Raw genomic sequence first — 8567 nt, forward strand, 5'->3', positions numbered from 1 at the left:
AGAAAAGAAAAAAATAGTGTTCAAGGATGATGAGCAAGATAATGGAAAACATAAGACTCAAAAGCTATGTCAGCTTCTTCCATCTCCATACTAATAAACTTTGATTTCGGAGAAACTTCAATACCATAAAAATGAAATCCGAAAACATCAAATATGTCAAAATTGATGTAAAAAGAATCTAGGGCCATGAGAAAATTAAATAGAGAACATGGATACAGTGCACCAGGATGAGATTGAATCTCTCAACTTTTATGCATATTTTTTATAAGAACTACAGATATTTCAAGGTCAGAACAGGCACCAGATAAGGCTCTTCAGAAAAATGGGGAATACCACAAGCAAGTAAAAGTCAAGGAGAATAGAAACAGCATCACAAAGACCAAACATACTTCATCAATTGTATCAAATTGTAGTTACAAAATCCCAGCCACAAGCAAGAATAGAAACAGCACCACAAAAACCAAAACTGCTTCGCTCAGTTGTATCAAATTAAACACAGTTAAAAAGAACATCACTAAATGTGGGAGGAACCATCTCTCAGAAATCAATCAAATTTGGATTCCCCAAAGTCAGGGAAATGCCTAAAATAACAATGCAAGAGAAACTTCTAAAACTTGCTCCTTCACAGGGTGCTTGCTGCGGTAAGCATTGGATTCGCTGAACCATAGTCGTCAAGGCACCGCCTAAACAACAAGGTGGTTTTCATTTTTCAAGGTACTAGGCGACTGGTCGACTACTTTGTCTAGGGACCCAGACTTGAAATACAACAACAACAACAAACTCAGCCTTATCCCAATTTAATGGGGTCGGCTACATGGATCCAAACAAAACAAAGTAGTAAAAAAACTGCGGTCTAAACACACAGAAAGGGGAATGAAGAGATAGGGAAAAGAGATGAGAAGTGAAAAACTGGAAAATGACAAATGAAGGATGGAAAATAAAAAATAAAAAAGAAAGAAGGTAACAGGAAAGAGGCTCAGCCCACTGGCCCAGTAGATAAGGAGAATCTCAGCTAAATGGGGTCTGCTACATGGATCCTTGCCCTTCAATAGGCTCTAAACAAGGTCATACTTGGTACAAGACCCAGACTATGCATGTCCTTCCTCACAACCTCTCCTATGGTCATTTTAGGCCTGCCTATTGCTCTTTTAGCCCCTTCAATCAGGATCATATCACTCCTCCTTACTGGGGCATCCTTAGACCTCCGTTGGACATGACCATACCACCTCAAACGACTCTCTCGGAGCTTGTCATTGATTGGGGCAATTCTCAAGTCAGCTCTAATACGTTCATTCCTTACTTTATCCTTCCTAGTTTTTCCGCACATCCATCTTAACATCCTCATCTCTGCTACACAAAGCTTTCTCAATATGACACTTCTTAACTACCTAATATTTTTCCCCATACGTCATAGTCGGTCATACATCAGTCCTATAGAACTTTCCTTTAGCTTTAAAGGAATATGTCAGTCACAAAGCACTCCGGACGCACCTCTCCACTTCATCCATCCCACTTTAATTCTTTGTGAAACATCATCCTCTATGTCACCTTCTTTATTTATGAATGACCCTAAATACCTAAAATAGTCACTTTGCGGTATCACTCTTTCCCCAATTCGTACCATGTCAGTATCCATCATAGTGTGACTAAAATTACATATCATATACTTCACCTTTGATCTACTAATCTTAAAGCCTCTTGTTCCAAGGTTGATCTCCACAGTTTTAACTTAGTGTTGATCCCTGCTTTTGTTTCATCCACCAAAAAGATATCATCGGCGAACAGCATACACCGTGGGACCTCGTCTTAGATGCTCTTGGTTAGGTCGTCCATGATAAGCGCAAATAGATAAGGGCTTAAGGCTGATCTTGATGTAACCCAATTGTAATTGGGAACTCCTGGCCCCGACCTCTCGCAGATCTCACACTAGTCACCACTCCCTCCTACATATCTTTAATTACATCCACATATTTACTCGACACCCCTCTCTTCACTAGAACATACCGGATTAGATCTCTAGGGACTTGATCATAGTCTTTTTCCAAGTCAATAAAGACCATAAGGAGATCCTTTTTGCTATCTCTATATCTTTCCATGAGCCTCCTCAATAAGTAGATAGCTTCTGTCATGGATCTACCTGGGCATAAATCTATTCACCGAGATATGAGTCTCTTCTCAAACGTACTTCAATAACCTTCTCCCAAAGTTTCATAGTATGACTCATTAGCTTTATGCTTCTATAGTTATTGCAGCTTCGGATACCACTTTTATTGTTGTAGATTGGGACTACAATGCTTCTTCTCCATTCATCTGGCATCTTCCTTGTGTTCATAATCCTGTTAAACAGATTGGTTACCAATAAATCCCACAGCCTCCTAGAGCTTTCTACACTTCTATTAGAATTTCATCTAGGCCTACTGTCTTGCCTGTTTTCATCTTTTTTAAGGTTTCTGTAACTTCCGCCTCATTAACCTTTCGTGTGTATCTATGACGTGAAGTGTCTTGTTGAATACTGTTACCTTCCTGGTCATTTCTACTCGACCTAACTCCATTTAGTAGGTCACAAATAAACTCATCTCATCTTTTCACAATGTCCTCATCCCTTACCAACACTCTTCCATCATCACCCTTGATACACCTCACTTGATCGAAATCTCTACTACTCTTCCTTTCTCTGATCTTGGCTATCTTATAAATAGTTTTTTCCCCTTCCAATGTTTAGGTTGCAATAGAGCTCCTTATATTTCTCCGCGCTAGCCATCCCCACAAGCTTCCTAGCTACGATTTGGGCATCAGTATACCTCTTTTTATCCTCTGTTATTTTTTACTCCTTTGATAAGGAAGGTTGACACTGTAGATAGACATTGCTTAATCTGAAACAAAATTTCATGCACGAATCCTTATTGAGTTTGTTTTTGTTAGCAATGGATAGGTTTTATTTTTATGCTATGTAACTCATATCCCGTGACTATGAGAACAAAGAGGAAAAGCCCTCTCTGGTTATGAGTTCAAGGGTCAGCATTCAGGTCTTAATAATAACAACAGCTCTCATATGGCCTCTATACATGCTCTGAAAATCTAAAATAGGATTAAAACAATCCTACAAATTCAGCAAAGCACTTTCCAAAACCAAAATCGCTTCCTATCATCATTTTTTATTTTTATTTTTTTTTGAACTGTATTCTCAAAATCTTGCAAAGGATAGTCACCGGGGTTGCAGAGGATGGGGTGGGACGGTGGTTGGGATGAAGTTGGGGGTGGGCGGGTGGATTGGGATGAAGAACAGGGGTTAGGGGTGGGACAAGGTTGCAGGGGTGGATGTGGGTTTACAATTTTGTAGAGGATGGATGGGCGTTGGTGTTCTAAGGAGGAGGAGGGTAAGGGTAAATATCTCGAGGGTGGAATCGTCAATTAGATGGGTTATGTGGAGGGGTATAAGTGTATAACAGGGTTAAAATGGTCTTTTTATTAAGTTATACGTTAGTACCGTTAGTGAAGAGGGGTGTGGTTGTATTTTTTTTTCAAATCGTGGGGTCTGTTTGAGTTACGGGCTAGTTCCAGGGAAGCTACACATAATTTACTCTTCTTAGTCTTAATGGCTGCTTGGACCTCATCGTTCCACCACCAAGTCTCCCTAGGGGCCTGACGGCTATCCTTCGCTTCCCTTAGCAAATCTTTGGCAACTGATGAGCACATTTATGTGTGAAATCTTAGGGTATAAAACATGCATTTTACTACATTAAACAGAGTTGCTCGGGTGCTTTTCTGTATTTTTCAGGTTTTTGGTCATTTTATGCTATTCTGGGCTATCGGGAGTTATATCTCCTAATCTACACGTAAAGTCATCATATTTCTTTTCATGGCTGTAGAGAGGACTGAATTTTGAGCAAGATGGACGTGACGGAATTCAAGTACGCATTCATTTAGGCCATCATGCAAGCGATTATTCTTTTTGGGCCAGAAAAGAACAATGGGCCAGAAATGAGCTGGAATGCAAGCCCAAGCCAGTCTGCCACTTTCCAAGGGTATTTTTGACATCAAAGAAGATAATCTGATCAAGGGTTGAGATTTCCCCACCCCTTTCTGCGTTTTCTAAGTGTGGAGGTGAGAGAGAAATTTGTTAATTTTCTCTCTCCATATGGACGAATTTTTTTAAAAGAAAAGGAGATGGAGCTACCTATTTTCTCTCAACACATGGGACCCACGTCCAGTCATGCATGACCAAGAGAAGAAAGAAAGGGTGGATCTCTATTTTGAGAGATTTCCAACCTTAGAAGGACTCTTGAATGTGGAGATTCGGCTTTCCTATCTTATCTCCACATCACTTGGAGGGCAAGGATTTTTTATTTTAGCAAGAGACATAGATGAATAAGGAATCAAATCAAGGGCTTGGATTTTGAAGAAGAAGGAAAGAGAAGTCAACTTCCTAAATTGTCTCCAAACCTCTCTCATCTCCAACGTGCCTACTAAGGTGGAGTCTCCAGTTTTTTCTCAACACAACATCTCACCATCACTAAGCCCAAATCGTGGGAGAAAGAAAAGAAAAAGGAAAGAAAAAAAGAAGAAGAAGGAAAGCATCTCATCCAACAATTTTTTTTGGATAATATTTTATGTAATTTTTTTTTTTAATGGTAGGACATAAATTAGGAGAACCTATCCTAGAGGGATAGGGCTCTCCAAGCTCCAACGTTTCTTTTGGAGGAGGGAACCATCCAAAACCGTGGAGGCTTCCTCTCCTCTTCTCTCTTCTTTCTCCTTCCCTATAAATACACAAGGGTTGGGCTTGTAACAAGTGTTCAATTTTAATGAGAATTTTCTTCTTCTTCTTTCTCTAATTTTTGGCTTTTAGTTTCTAGTTTGCTTTTATGAATTTGATTTCAAAGGTTGTAATTCTTATTGATGCTAGTTTAATTCAATAAGTATTCTTCAATTTGGTTGTAATCTCTTTAATTTCTAGTTTCTAGTTTTTATTTTAAGCTTTCTAGTTCTAGGTTTCTAATTCTTGTGAGAGGACTTAGAGACTTGGAAGAGGAAGACATGCAAGTTCATTCAAGCTTCATCAACTACATCCATCAAATGCCCATTCAATACATGCAATTACAAGTTTGGTAGAAGGTAGTATTGACTCAATTTTTTTCCTTTCTCTTATTCTCATTCTCTTGTTTCTTCCATTCTATTTACTTTATCCTTACTCTCATCCCTCTAGTTCTTCCATTCTTTTGGAATTTTATTTTTTTCTCTCATCTTCATGCCCTATATTAAGTTCTCAGTTTAATAAATTTTTATTTTTATTTTTATTTTTCAAATTTGGTACGCAAATTCAAGTGTGGTAAAGAAAGCCAATCAACTTCAGTCCGATTCAAGCAATATTCGTTAGTTTTATTTCTTTGATTTCTTAGATTTTGATTGTGTATGGCTGTAGTAATTTTGATTCATCCAATTTCGTTGATCCGCGTTAGATGCACAGTAGGTTAGATGGATGTGTGTTAGGACGTAGATGCTTGTGAGTTAGGATTCGTTAGTTTAATCAAACATCTTAATTTGGTACACTTTCGCCTTGCTTAAGAAAGGTAAGATAAAGTGGCTTACATCTCCCTGTGATCGAGTCGTTGGCTACACGATAATCGTGCGCTTGCGGTTACTTGATTTTTCACAAGAAGTTTTTGGCTCCATTGCCGAGGAAATAATTGTTCATTTTATTTTTCCCTCTTGAGTAAATCGAAGTGATTTTATTTTTGTTTTGTTTTCTGAAAAAAAATAATAATAAATTTAAAAAAAAAAAAAAGAACACCTCATCTTGTTTCTCTTCTGTTTTAAAAGATGTGCACTCAGTCCAAAAATTTTCATATGCCCAAACCCAGCCAATCTTGGTGTACCTCATGGGATTTCATTACCCTTGACGCTACCCCTTGATTCGTTTGGGTGGTTTTGATTGGCATGTGACCTATTTTTGGAGGTGACCAACTTTGATAACAGGAAAGCAACATAGTGAGTGCTTTTGTTTGGAAACAAAAACGTATAATAGTCCTCCACTCTACATCAGAATCCACTTGGAGTCGCAAGTAGGTGGCTGTTGAAGACTATACGGATTCCCTTGCTGTCAACCTATATGGCAACCTTACAGCTTTGGAATCATTGTTTCAACCTTTGAGGGGCAAATGCACCAACTACCTTGAGTTCCCTTGTGTTTTTCGTGTTTTTTATAGTCTTTTGATTTTTCTTTATCAAAAAAAAAAAAAAAAAAAAAAAGAGACTTCTTAATCTGTTTAGGTAGCTAAAGTGTGGACCCGTGACTCAACTAACCGTCTTATTAAAATACCACCTTCTCCACCACCTTTGACCATGGTTGACCAACCTCAGCCTAAGACTCTTAAGGATAGGTTCTACCTTACCAGGGCTGCACAGCCTTCTTGCATCAGTCTACCAGTTGCTACAGGAAATAATTATGAACTCAAGACCAACTTCATTAGTATGTTGCCCCATTTCCATGAGATGGCCAACGAAGATGCATATCTCTTCCTTAGGGAATTTGAGGAGATTTGTGTTCTGATTAAAGTCCAAAATTTATCTGATGATGCAGACCATGCCAAGATGTGGCTCTCTGGACTGCCGACTAATTCCATTACTACATGGGATCAATTTACAATTGTCTTCTTGAGAAAATTTTTCCCTCTTCACAAAACCAATAAACTCAAGAGTGACATACTTCAATTTAGACAGAAACCACATGAGTCCTTCTCTAGATTCATGGAAAGGTTCAAGGATCTCCTGTTAGAATGCCCTCACCACGGTATTGACTTGTGGCAACTTTGTCAAATCATTTATGAGGGCATTGACTTTCAGACCAAGCAACTTTTAGAGTCTATGTATCCTACCAGATTTACCTCTTTTACTGATGAGAATGAGACTTGAACATTTTTTACACTTGGCTGATAAGACTAGGGAGTGGGAATCCACCCAAGAGGCCGAAAGGACCACCAAAGGTTACCTCATTGATGGTGTACCAGCCAAGGAAGCCAAACTAGATAGCCTCATCAAAAGGTTGGAATCCATAGTTCCTAAAGAGCCTATACCGGTTAACCAAGTCAACCATGTCTCCATGTGCAGTTGGTGCCACACACCTGGTCATCTTATGAAGGAATGCCCCAACACCTTTGCGGGTAATTCCAACGCTGAAAATGTAAGTGCTCTTTACCAGAATAATCCTTATAGCAACACTTACAATCCAGGATGGAGAAATCACCCTAATTTCTCCTGGAATCAAGGGAACCAAGCAGGCCCATCTAACTTTCACCATCAAGGCCAGCTTGGTCTCCAAAGGCCTAATTTTGCAGCACAAAACACAAGTATGTCTCCTCATCCCCTTCCCCCTCGTCCTCATTTAGGACCTCCAATGAATTCTGCTAGGCCACCTCTCCTTGCACCTTATCAGCAACCCCCTGGGTTACCAATACAGGAGAGGCAGCAAGAATCAGTGAGCTGGAGAAAAGCATGGCCCTTCTCATGACAAACCATAATAATATGGAAAAGCAACTCACCCAGCTTGTTACAATCATGCATGAGAGGGAAAAAGGGAAATTGCCTAGCCAACCTGAGCCGAATCCTAGACATCAGGCTCTAATTCAGCAAGGTACCCAAGCTCCTCAGCTCAATGTTGCACAAGGTCAACAGCATCAAGGGCCCTCTAGCCAGATCAATGCAGTATATGCTTTACGGAGTGGCCGTGAATAACAATAGGTTAGTACCCCTCAGTCTTTACCATCCCACACTCCTATTAACTCCTCCCCTACTGATGAGGTCATTGTAGTGCCTTCTGTTCCAGGTTCGTCTGATGAACCTGAAGAAATTCAAGATGATTTGGTTGAGGAAATCAAAGATTATTCTTTTGAGAAAGTAAAAAGGACCACCCCGGAAAGAATGTATACCCCACCTACCCCATTCCCAAATAGGTTGGTTAGCAAGAAATCTTCTTCTGTGGAAAAGATACTTGATGTTTTTAAACAGGTTCAGGTGAACATCCCTTTGTTGGATGCTATAACCCAGGTCCCCGCTTATGCTAAAGTCCTCAAAGACTTATGTACCCAAAAGCGGACCACCAATGTGCCCAAAAAGGCATTCTTGGCTGCTCACATTAGTTCTCTCATCGCACAGCCAGTAGCAGCCAAGCATAAGGATCCTGGAAGCCCCACCATATCTTGCACTATAGGCAACACCACTATTGATCATGCTTTAGTGGACCTTGGTGCAAGTGTGAACCTACTGCCTTTTCATGTCTACCAACAATTGGGATTGGGAGAGCTGAAACCCACTAGAATCACCCTTCAGCTTGCAGATAGATCGGTAAAAATTCCTAAGGGGATGGTTGAGGATGTCCTACTTAAGGTTGGAGAATTTGTATTCCCTGTGGATTTCATTGTTCTAGATACCCAGCCTGTTGCAAACTTCAAGGACCAAATCCCGATCATCTTGGGTAGACCATTCCTTACTACCAGTAATGCTTTAATCAATTGCAGGAATGGTCTCATGAAATTATCTTTTGGCAATACTTCGGTGGACTTTAATGTGTT

The 8567-nt window shown here is 39.8% G+C and overlaps 1 non-coding gene across 1 annotated transcript; it reads right to left on the bottom strand.

Moving 5' to 3' along the window:
- Positions 1-6687: 6687 nt before the first annotated feature.
- Positions 6688-6794, bottom strand: LOC122653354. Its single transcript, XR_006331785.1, has one exon. It is a non-coding gene; the product is annotated as a small nucleolar RNA R71 (small nucleolar RNA).
- Between the last annotated feature and the right edge of the window lie 1773 nt (positions 6795-8567).

This window comes from Telopea speciosissima, chromosome 2 (assembly GCF_018873765.1).
Source record: "Telopea speciosissima isolate NSW1024214 ecotype Mountain lineage chromosome 2, Tspe_v1, whole genome shotgun sequence".
Lineage (NCBI taxonomy): Eukaryota > Viridiplantae > Streptophyta > Magnoliopsida > Proteales > Proteaceae > Telopea > Telopea speciosissima.